General features: G+C 41.3%; 1 protein-coding gene across 11 annotated transcripts in view; it reads right to left on the bottom strand.

The window, feature by feature from the left end:
- The window catches only part of anks1b (ankyrin repeat and sterile alpha motif domain containing 1B), a 235,707-nt gene that overhangs the window by 61,761 nt on the left and 161,597 nt on the right, over positions 1–12,349 (bottom strand). Inside the window, exon 1 of one of the 11 annotated variants that reach the window (XM_044185795.1) lies at positions 411–529. The exons of the other annotated variants lie outside the window; for them this stretch is intronic. The gene's annotated coding sequence lies outside the window, so the exon portion shown is untranslated. Of the gene's footprint in view, positions 1–410; positions 530–12,349 lie in introns of those variants that run through there. 11 annotated transcript variants of the gene reach the window in all.

Below are 12,349 nucleotides of genomic sequence, written 5' to 3'. Positions count from 1 at the left end.
GAGGTAGAGCTGATATATGCGTGAGTGTAAAAGCAAAGGTTTGAAGAGAGTGCAGAAGGAAAGTTACATGCAAGATTTTTTTTTAAGTTTTCTGAAAAAAATGTATTTCAGGTAAAGATAGAGAAAAAACCTAACATCAGTTGGCTGATGAGAATATTGACGTACTGACAACTTGTGTCAGCCAAATTATAGGATGGATAACACTGCAGAAGCGGAATTTGGCTCAACTAAAGTAGAAAAGTCTTGTTTCTTTTCTTCTTCCCCTGTAAACAACCAATAGCCTCCCTTTGTGTGTTGTTTTAACCTTCATTACTTTTTGAGCATACAGATCTGCAGCTTCACCTCACTGACTGTCTTCTGTGTGTGTGTGTGTGTGTGTGTGTGTGTGTGTGTGTGTGTGTGTTTCTTACCTTGGGCATCCAAGGCAATATCAGCTCAAACTAAGGAACAAGCATACCGTGTGTACTGTACACATTTATAGTAACTCACTACCCTGCTTCTGCTGAAATGTCCAAGAATCAGATGGCGAAACAGCATCTGCATCACTCTGCATACCTGCATTTTTATTGCGGAACTAGTACACAAACACATACAAGTTGTGGCATGCAGCAGTTCAGCCCAGAAACTGATTGGTATTTGGATAAGTTGTGTTCATCTCAAGACAAACAACTGCAGTAATGTATGTGTCTGTTTGTGCAACAAATAAGGATAAGTGTGTCTCAATATTACTCACAGGTATATAAACTCTATAAAGTTAAGGATCAATCACTATCTGTCTCTATCATCATTATCACTAAATGAAGGCAAACGCTGGTTTATCAATTTATATTATTAGAACATTTTATCAAGTTGATAAAGTGTGAGAGGCAAAACCTTCAGCTATATACTTCCTCCCACCACCCACCTATCAGTGGAAGCCAGCAGAGAAGAAGAGAGTGGGTGGGAGAGAAATAAATCTGAAATTGAGCTTTCAGTCAATGTACCTAAACACCATCTATTCTACTATACTATCATCTATTTATAGAGAAAAAACTTACTGGGGTTTCCATTAAATGCATTAATTGCAGATGATGAAACAGCAGAATAAATTAGTTATTTAAAAAAGTATTTTTTTCGCATCTAACGAGGTAAATTAAGGGTTGATGTTGGATTGTTGGAACAGTGGAAAGTTTTGGTGAGTTTTATTTTGTTTCTGTCCAGTTTGAATGAAGTGTGTTTTACGATGATCTGCATGGTAAAATTACTGTTGTTTTTTTTCTTCCAATGGAGTCTGGTGGGCCATAGCGCCCATTTGTTTTGGTCTGAGATGCTGGTGCTCTAGTGCGAGATCTAGTGGCAGTGAATGTCACATACGGCTCCTTTAACCAGGTGTTAATTACTGTAACCATGATGACGAAGCTCCCATAACCAAGTACTTATTTAAGGCACAAACAAATGATGTCGTCCTGCCGATAGGGGTGTCACAACAGAAAACGCTTACATGTGTTGTTCTAGAGGACATGGACAAACTATTTATTTTGTCATTTAATTTGGAGAACTTGTTGGAAAATATGTACAGTACATAATCTAAAAAGTATTTGTTATGGCAGTAGTTCCCAACTGGTGGGTCGCGGCCCAAAAGTGGGTTGCTTAGTGTTGCAGCGTGGCTTGCACAAGTGGTGTATCTCGCAGATGTGTTTGAACAGTTGAACATTTTGAATGTGTCTCTGCATGGGAGGGAACACAATATTTTTGAACAGGCTGAAAAAACTGAGGAAGATCATGATCAGGTCATGTTTCCAGACAAAGATTTTATATGTTTCGCCTTTGCCATGAGATGCAACAACTGGACACCGCAGGAAGAAATGCTCTGACAAATGCTATGATGACACATCTCACTAAAATGCAGGACCAATTTAGCAACTACTTTCCAGAGAAACGCAGAGATGATGAGTGGATACGCAATCCCTTTGGAGTCAACGTGGAAAATGCGCTGTTGCCGAGCAACGTGGAGGCTCAGCTGGTCGAGCTTTCATGTGACAGTATGCTAAAAAGGAAATTCACAGAGGTCTCAGTTTTGGTGTATTGTGATGACTGAGTATCTCTCTGTTGCCTCCCATGCAATCAAACATATCCTACCATTCAGCACAACATATCTTTGTGAAAATGGCTTCTCAGCTCTGGTTCAGCTGAAGACTAAGCATAGGAACAGAGTAAACATTGAACATGACCTTAGAGTTGCTTTGTCGACCATCACCCCCGACTTTGAGACTCGCAGAAACAGCAAAAAACATCCACAGCTTTCCCATTAACTTGACCACAGTTTGTTTGCAGGCCAGCATTTAAGCATCTGCTTATATTGTATTGTGTATTGATATTTTCTTTTCTTAAAATAAACTCATTGAAAAGGCATATAGACCTTCAGACTTTGTTAATAGGAACCTTATTTATCAAGCCAACCAGTTTTTTTCTCTCTACCCTGCAGCACAGCAAGTATTTTATTGGCCTGTTTTTGGTATTATTTGGCCTACAAACATGATGTGCCTTTACAGTGTTTTCATGTCACTGGTTTTTAAGCCATAATATGCACTTTTTTGGTTGCAGCGCTATTTATATTTAAGCAATTGCGCTTTCTTCAATAAGTTTTATTTCATTGTATTTTAAGCCCACATGTTGTTTATTATAACATTTTAGGAAATAAAATTGAATATGTGGTAACTTAGCTTATGTGTGGACCTTGAACTAATGACTAAGGAGAAATCTGGACCAATTGGTAACCACTGAGCTATGGAATTGGGACAAAGCTCATGCACTTCTAATGTGCAGTCTAAAGAAAAACATATATAATATAATGACAACCAAAATTCATCACTCATATCTCCCACCTCCATACTATCTACTACTATCTACTATCTACCATATTATATACAGTATGTACTATATACAAATTGTCATAGTATACTGTTTTTGCATTTAGTATACAAGAAATCAATGTACTTTACCGTTTTGTACAAACAGGCAGTGATATCAAACCTTTTTCACAGCAGACCTTTTAAACTTGTTATAGCAGGAAAAACATTTTGGCTTATTCTGCTACGACATGTCAGAATGTCATGAAAAAGGTCTTAATGTGCACAAACAAACATCAATGCAATTATTTGTTTTCCTCAAGCTTTCTCACCACCATCTGCAATTTGTTTTAATGTTTTGCAGCTGTGAGCAGCTCCTCCATTTCCTTTGTGGATTGTAACGCGAGACAATATTGTCTAGCAACAGCACACTCAAAATTCAAGTGTTTTTAGTGTGACTGCTGATTATTTTGAATATACTTAATTTTTAACTTTTCCACTGTATACTTAACATGTGCTTAGAATTAGTTTGTTATATTGCATTGAGACAACAACAAGCTCATATTGGCCTGTAAAGTAAAAGCTCTTTCAAAATGATTTTCTCCATTTCTCCTGCAAGCAATCACTTTACAGAAGTAAGAATTAATTTCAGTGTGGTGTATAAAGCATTGCAATTTTAAATGAAGCCCTTCATACAGTATCAAAATCCAGAAAAAGATTAAACAGGTGGAAGGTGAAAAAAATGTAAACAATTCTTAGAAGGTGCTGAGGGGAGATGCATCTGCAAAGATAAAAATAAATATCCTTGATAAGACAGGGCTGAATCCATTTTCCTTTTCTTTCCTAATAAATAATAATATAATAATAAATGTTTGCTGCGCCAGTGGTCAACACGACCGGTTTCTTGCCCAGTGTTCAGGATGGACAGAAAGAAAACAGAGGAAGGAAAGGGAAGAAGAGGAGAATGGGGGAAAAAGGACTTGGGGGAGGAGGTTGAAAAGGTGAGCGTTGAAATAGAGGGAGGGATAGGGAGTGGGACACAGAGTGAGGGAGAAACAAGCAGAGATAGAGAGAGTGAAGAAGGCTATTTGACTGAATGGAAAACAGAGTTTAAGTGGAAGGGTAAACGAGTTATGGAGAGGTAAACTGTAGCAATACAGCAAAACCTTAAAGCTGAAAAAGGAGGGAAAGTGAGGGGGCGGGTGGGGAGCATCTAACAGTGAATGACAGGCAGAAAGACAGAGACAGAGAAGCAAATGAGAGCTCAGGAGTGGCTAGAGAAATAAAGGAGTGACAGAATGAAGGACTGACTGACAGAGGGGGGCAGGAGGGAGAGACATGAAAGAGTAGAGATGGAGCTGGAGGTTATATGTCAAACTGGGAGAGAAAAGAAACTGGGGAGACGGTAGTAAGGCTTGATCTGTCATAGGAAAGCCATTCAATCCACAAAAAAGCACAGCAGTCCACTAGAAGAAACATTTTGGAGAATTGTATCAAAAATCTAATAAAACCTCATTTATTGTTGATTTTCACATTGACTGAAGGTCATGAAATGATTTAAGTTCCCATTAAAATAAATATTATAGCCACAAACCAGATGTCTCACTGCATCTTTATTCCAAGCACATCTGGAGTTAAAGTACTGATGGACCATTTGTGGTTCGGCCAGGCTAAAGATGATTCACCCTGAATACCCAGCAGCCTTGGCAAAGACAAGACATCACAGCCTGTCTCCTAATTCCTCCTCCCTTCACCCTCCCCTGGCTCACCCCTTTTGGGATTCGCTGATAAAATGGCAGCGCTGGTTAAAGCTGGCATTAAATTCACCTGCGGTCATTACCACATTGTCTGCCTCAACCAACCCCAACCAAGCACATTTTAACACAAACCTTGCTGTTAACGAGGACGACAAAAAGAGACAGCTTTCTCCTGCCCGGGCTGACAAGACGGATCCTAGTGTTGTCACAATACTGGAATTTCTAACTTTGATTCAATACCTTGAAAAATATCGACATTCCATACCATTTTCGATACCATGGGGAAAAATTAACACAAAGGCTATGACATGACATTGAGGCACAACTTTTATTTTCTTAGCTTGTAACAGAGAACAGCAGAATGACTGTAGTAAAAATAAACAAAACTTTTTTTACATTAATAAAAAATATATATTCTTCTTGAGGTAGTGCACATGTTCAAAAGCCTCTGAGATTGTCACACATTCAAAAGGTAATAAAGTGCAAGTAAAAAGAAAAGGATTGTAATCTTATGCATTTTCAAGTAACAAAAAACACCATAACAAAACCCGCAATATACCACGGCCTGTGGTGAGTTATTGCTGAGGAGGCGGGGCTATGTGGGCACTGCAGCGGTGTGTGTCAACTTGCTGTCGGAGAGAAGAGAGAGCGAGAAAGCGCAGCTGGTACTGGTGTATCGATAGTGCGGAAAATGAGGATTGAAACCATTTCAAATACTCAGAATCTATATATCAAATATGTATCGAAAAAACAATATTTTTGACAACACTACTCCCTCCACCTCCCCTCTTAGGGACAACTCTAACAAACTAAGATCAGAGATTAAGGAACTGGATGTGATGTTAATGATGCCACTAAGTTGCACTGCCGCATCTCGAATCACCGCCATTCAAATCAACACCAAGCAATTCTGCCTGGCATCAGTGCAGACAGAAGAGACGACGCCTCAGACAGACAGGGTCCCTGCCCCACGTCTGCTACCCCCAATATGCCTCTTCTTTCTCCTATTGGACATGGACCTACTGCCTCGTACAGAAGTAGATTTTGAGAAGAAGATTCCTATTTTGATAAGTGGTAGAATGAACAAAATGCACTCAACTAATTCTGCAAATTTGATATAAATTCCTTAGAACACAAATGTTCATTCAGAGTTAATCAGAAAACGGTATATAACTGAAAAGTCCAGTGAATTATTCATTCAGACATTCTCTTCCAAATCTGCCTTGGGTCTCAGTTAATGATCTTGTAGATAATTTCAGTTCTAAAATTGCAAATGTTATTGATGCCCTTGCCCCCACTAGGTAAAGGTAGTCTCTGGTAAGAAAAAAGCAACATGGAGAAATCCCACGCTCGTAAAAAATAAATTAAAAAAAAGAGCTGAATGCATAATTTTGAACTTAGAAACTCAAAGCAGTCCTTCTCTGACATCATTGCCAAAAACAATAATAATGCATATGCCTTATTTGCTACTGTTGACAGGCTGACAAACCCTCCTGTGTCAGTAGCCCCTGAACATTTATCCACTAAATCATGCAATGAATGTCTCTATTGTCTGTACTGTCCTTGCGTCCACTTAAAGCCAATTCAATTACCATGACACAACTTGATCCTGTCAGCTATAAAAAAAAAAAAACCTTGTGTAACATCTGAAATCCTCCTGCTGCTGCTTTTTCTAAAGTGTTTTTAACTGCATGGCATCTTCTGATCACATCACTCCAGTTCCCAGGTCTTTACACTGGCTTCCTGTTTGTCAAACCATTCAGACCTCTCAGATCATCTGGGACAGTTCTGCTCACAGTCCCCAGAGTCAAAACTAAACAAGGAGAAGCAGCATTCAGTTTTTATGCACCACATATCTGGAACAAAGAAATCAGGGCTTAAAATGTTTACCACTGCATTTTATTAAGTTAAACTTCTGGACTATTTGTTCAAATTTTGCACTGCATTGTAGCTGCACTATAATTTATGTTCTACTGTTTGATTTGTCTTTTTCTATTTTAGATTATTTTTATCTTCTGTTCAATTTCAATTCATGTGTCTTTTCCTAATGTCGTTTTATATTGCCTTGTGTTTCTTTTATATATTTTCTTAATGTCTTTCTGTCTTATGTAAAGCACTTTGAATTGCCTTGTTGTTGAAAAGTGCTATACAGATAATCTTTCTTTGCCTTTATCGTTTCCCTCATTTTTGTGGTAAATGACAAAAATGAACCGTGAGTCTGTGAATGCAGACAGACACACAAACACTATAAATACTACATACACTATCTCTCATACACTGAGATGTTTTCCTCTGTGTGTGTGGAAGCAGGAGGGGCTAGGAGATGATCCAAACATCTGATAGTGCCATGTTCACCGCTCCATCTCTTGTGGCGTTGCACTGACTGTTATTAAAAACTACAGAGTAATATCTGAGCTGTCAGTCATCCCAGAGATTTAAGACTGAGCCCTATTTCCTAAGCACCACAGGCCTGGATAAATCATTATCAGCTCACTGAGCCTCTGGCCCTAAGCTAACGCTCGGTTAGTGCTAGGCTATGCTAACAAACCCACATCAAGATGGTAATGTAGGACTTTGGTGGGCCACCGCTTGGATTGATGATGACAGGAAATTAAGTCTGGATCATTGATTTTAGAAAGTGTTAAGGCAACAGGAAATTCAATGAATTATAAGTGCTGCCTTCAAGTGCTGTTGGAAATGTCACAATCATTAGCTAAAGGCATAAAAACACTCCTGAGTAGCACTGGGGAAAAGGAGTTTCAATTATACCCAAGATGTGATGTTTATTAGTCCCAGTGAATACAAGCTTTAGCTCCACTATTTAAGTTAGACTTATGCATGAACTGGTTCCCAACCTGGGAGTCAGGACCCCACATGGTGTCACAAGATAAATCTGAGAGGTTGTGAGATGACTAATAAAAAAGAAAAGATTTCTTTAAAAAAAAAAAAACACCATATTTTTCTTATACAATTTGTTTGTTTTTCCTCTAATCTTTGCTTTATTCTTTGTGAAACCCTGGATACTTTTGCATCTTCAGCCCTATAAAAATTATTCAAATAAACCAACCAGTAAAGGGAAGAATCACTATTTGGTAAGACTGCGCATAGCTCATAAGGATACTGTATGCAATTTGTGATAAGGGGTCACAGTAAACATTGCATTTTGGTCACAATCCAAAAAGGTTAGAAGATTAGAAACAACTTGCTGTAGTGTATCTCACTGTCAAACAACATATCAGTAGTCCTGTTCCTTACAAGCAAAATGCCGATGTTATATATTGGTTTTGATGATTTGTAAATGATCCACGAATGAATGAATTGTTATTGTGTTTCACTTCATTCATTTGAATCGTTGAACAAATCTGACATGTGAGCAGTGATTCAGAGGTCTGGAGCCAGGCTATGACTCTGGTTGGGCTATGAGGCTGATGTAAGCCATATGCATTGTGTAACTGGAATTTTCTAGTTGAACCTAGTTGACCTTGGAAAAAGTAGTTTGACCAATAAATTCAAATTAAAAAAAACATCAGTAGTGGAAGAAGAGGAGTGGTAGTTGAGCTAGTAGTAGTGGACTCAAGGTCTAGCTTTTTCTGGAGCTTTCAACCACATCTCCCAGTCTTCTTCTGCAGATCGAGTTTGCTCAGTTGCCATGAAGATAGCTCAGTTATATTTCCATGACATGGAGATACTTCTGAGCAATCTCCATATGTTAGGTATATAAAATATGTATTAAAGTATGCCATAATTATGTATATACAATATTACAATATATACATGTGAAATTACATAAAAACTATGTGTATATAATCCATCAGAAATATTGAGTGCAACTATTCACATGGTTCAATAATACTTGCCACAAGATCTAAAAAGTGACCACAGAGAGAAAAAGATATAATCCCTGAATCTGCATCTCCTTTACTCTACCCCTAATTAATTATAATGCCGAGTAAACATTTCTCCTGCTTAACATGTTCCAAGATTAAACTGATGAGGAACAGTTTTCCCTATATTTATCTTTTTTTTTTTCTGTGATACCAGAGCTAGCGTTACACTATCAGGTGCAAACAGGTTAGTCTCAGAGGTTAGACAGAGGTAGGCCTCCCTGCTGAGAGCATTACTTCACGTCTGATAACCTGTATGTATGTAAACCCAGCCTTAAGGCAGCGAGGGGCCAGTCTGCAGTTATTGAATTCACTGATTCAAGTACGCAGAGTATATTGCCACGGCAACTGGCTTGTCTACCGCAGTAACCCATTTTTTAAGTCTCCTGAAGTCGGGAGTGATGGCAGTCTCTCACTAGCGTCATTGAAATTGCATTTGTGTGTGTTCATGTGTGAGACAGAGAGGAACGGTGTGAGTTAAATGCGATATGAGGTCACTACTGATTAACTACGTATGTGGTTGAGTGTGTGGGATGCATGTATGTATGTGTTTGTAGCAGTAGTAGCATCTCAGCCCTGAATCAGCTCAAAGCAAAATGGCATGTGTGCGAGTTCCTGCATGTGTGCTAAAAAAGTATGTATGGAGCATGTGTGGTCATTATACATACATATATATACATACATAAAAAAAAAAATTTAAAAAAAACTTCATCCGTCACCCTCTGCGGGTGGTCTCATCTTTCGAGCTCGGGTCCTCTACCAGAGGCCTGGGAGCTTGAGGGTTCTGCGGAGTATCTTTGCTGTTCCTAGTACTGCACTTTTCTGGATTGAGATGTCTGGTGTTCTTCCAGGGATCTGCTGTGGCCACTCTTCCAGTTTGGGGGTCGCTGCCCCGAGTGCTCTGATGACCACGGGCACCACTGTCGCCTTCACCTTCCAAGCCTTCTCCAGCTCTTCTCTGAGTCCTTGGTATTTCTCTAGTTTCTCATGTTCTTTTTTCCTGATGTTGTCATCACTTGGTATTGCCACGTCAACCACAACGGCTTTCCTCTGCTGTTTGTCCACCACGATGTCTGGTTGGTTCGCCATTAGCATTCTGTCAGTCTGTATCTGGAAGTCCCACAGGATCTTGGCTCGGTCATTCTCTACCACCTTTGGAGGTGTTTCCCACTTTGACCTCAGGGTTTCCAGTCCATACTCCGTGCAGATGTTCCTGTACACTATACCAGCCACTTGGTTATGGCGCTCCATGTATGCTTTCTCTGCCAGCATCTTACAGCCTGCAGTTATGTGCTGGATTGTCTCAGGGGCCTCTTTGCACAGCCTACACCTTGGGTCTTGTCTGGTGTGGTAGATCTGGGCCTCTATTGCTCTGGTGCTCAGGGCCTGCTCCTGTGCAGCCATGATGAGTGCCTCTGTGCTGTCCTTCAGTCCGGCCCGCTCTAGCGATTGGTAGGATTTCTTGATTTCAGCCACTTCAGTTATGTTCCGGTGGTACATCCCATATAGGGGTTTGTCCTCCCATGATGATCCCTCCTCTGAGCTCCTCTTCTGTTCCCCATTGCCTGAGACATTCACTGAGCACGTCATCTGTTGGGGCCTTATATTTGATGTACTTGAGGATCTTGGATGTTTCATCCTGGATAGTGGCTCTCACACTCACTAGCCCACGGCCGCCTTCCTTACGGCTAGCGTACAGTCTCAGGGTGCTGGATTTGGGAACCCTCCATGCATGGTGAGGAGCTTTCGTGTCTTAACGTCTGTGGCCTGTATCTCTTCCTTTGGCCACCTTATTATTCCCGCAGGGTATCTGATCACTGGCAGGGCGTAGCTGTTTATTGCCTGGGACTTGTTCTTGCCATTGAGCTGACTTCTTAGGACTTGCTTTACTCATTGGAGGTATTTGGCAGTTGCTGTTTTTCTTGTTACCTCTTCGAGGTTGCCATTTGCCTGTGGTATTCCAAGGTACTTATAACAATCCTCATTGTCTGCTATTGTTCCTTCTGGGAGTGAGACCCCTTCTGTGTGGACTACCTTCCCTCTCTTTGTCACCATAGCGCATAGCTTGATGTCATCCATGTAGAGGAGGTGACTGATGGTGGCCCCATTCCTGAGTCGGTATCCATAGCCAGTCTTGTTGATTATTTGGCTGAGGGGGTTCATACCTATGCAGAACAGCAGTGGGGACAGAGCATCTCCTTGGTATATGCCACATTTGATGGACACTTGTGCAAGTGGCTTGCCATTGGCCTCAAGGGTGGTTTTCCACAGCCTCATCAAGTTTGCAATGAAGTCTCTTAGAGTCCTGTTGATGTTGTACATCTCCAAGCATTCAATGATCCATGTGTGTGGCATTGAGTCATATTTCTTTCTTGTAATCAATCCAGACAGTGCACAGGTTGGTGTGTCGGGTTCTGCAGTCTTGGGCGACTGTTCTGTCAACCAGGAGTTGGTGTTTGGCTCCTCTGGTTCCTTTGCCGATGCCCTTCTGTGCTTTGCTCATGTATTGATCCATGTGCCCACTTATCTTAGCCGCAATGATGCCTGACATGAGATTCCATGTTGTGGAAAGACAGGTTATTGGCCGATAGTTGGATGGGACTGTACCCTTTGCGGGATCCTTCAGGATCAGGATTGTACGCCCTTCGGTAAGCCATTCAGGGTGTGTCCCATCCCTTAGCAGCTGGCTCAATCGTGCTGCTAGGCGCTCGAGGAGTGCAGTGAGCTTCTTTAGCCAGTAGGTGTGGATCCTGTCAGGGCTCGGTGCTGTCCAGTTTTTCCTGAGACTCTTTCTTGGATGTCTGCCACTGTGATGGTAACTGGATTCTGTTCAGGGAGGTTGCTGTGGTCCTCTCTCAGAGCCACCAGCCACTGTGCATCGCTGTTGTGCTCTGCTGACCTCTTTGTACTTTTATTATTATTTATTATCATCATTATTATTTTTCTTGTTTTTAATGTTGTACAGCACTTTGGTTCAGTTTTGGTTGTTGGAAGGTGCTATAGAAATAAAGTTTGATTGATTGATTGATGCCTCCCTCTCCCATATACTTTTCCAGTACCGTTCAGTTTCCAGCCTTGGTGGGTCTGCTCTGCTGTTATTACCCTGCCATTGAGCGTACACTTTCGCAGGTTGAGTTGTGAACAGCCGGTTTATTTTTCTGGCTTCATTGTCTCTCGTGTACCTCTTTAGGCGGCTGGCCAAGGCTTAGAGCCTTTATTTGGCAGTTTCGAGTGCTTCAGGTATGGGCATCTGGTTGTACCTCTTGGGTACTTGTTTTTTCATTGCACCTCTCTCGGCTTCTGTCAGTTGGCTCACTTGTCTTCGTGCTTTCTTGATTTTAGCCTCCAGCCTTTGTTTCCATGGTGGTTACTGTTTCTCATGGCTCCCATGGTTGCTCTTATAGCCAAGCATCTCGAGCATCACTGCTGCTGAAATGTATATCAGCTCATTGGTTTCGGTGATGGTTGTGGTAGGGATCGCACTCAATGCTGCATTCACATCTTCTAGGAGACTTTCTGATGGTACTTCACTTAGCCGTTGTAATTGCCGTCGGGGTTGCCTTGCATTCATTCTCGCCATGATCTTATCTTTCAGGTCAGTCGCTGCCTCGTTCAGCATGATTGCACTTGTTAGGGCTTTGAACCCAATCTTAGGTTGGGGATCTCCCAGTCTCCACCACCACATTACCATTCTGTCAGTCTGTATCTGGAAGTCCCACAGGATCTTGGCTCAGTCATTCTCTACCACCTTTGGAGGTGTTTCGCACCTTGACCTTGGGGTTTCCAGGCCGCCTTCCTTACGGCTAGCGTACAGTCTGAGGGTGCTGGATTTGGGATGGAACCCTCCATGCATGGTGAGGAGCACTTATCTTAACCGCGA

This window comes from Siniperca chuatsi, linkage group LG23 (assembly GCF_020085105.1).
Source record: "Siniperca chuatsi isolate FFG_IHB_CAS linkage group LG23, ASM2008510v1, whole genome shotgun sequence".
NCBI classification, from domain to species: domain Eukaryota; kingdom Metazoa; phylum Chordata; class Actinopteri; order Centrarchiformes; family Sinipercidae; genus Siniperca; species Siniperca chuatsi.
This window is presented reverse-complemented; position numbering and strand designations above follow the sequence as displayed.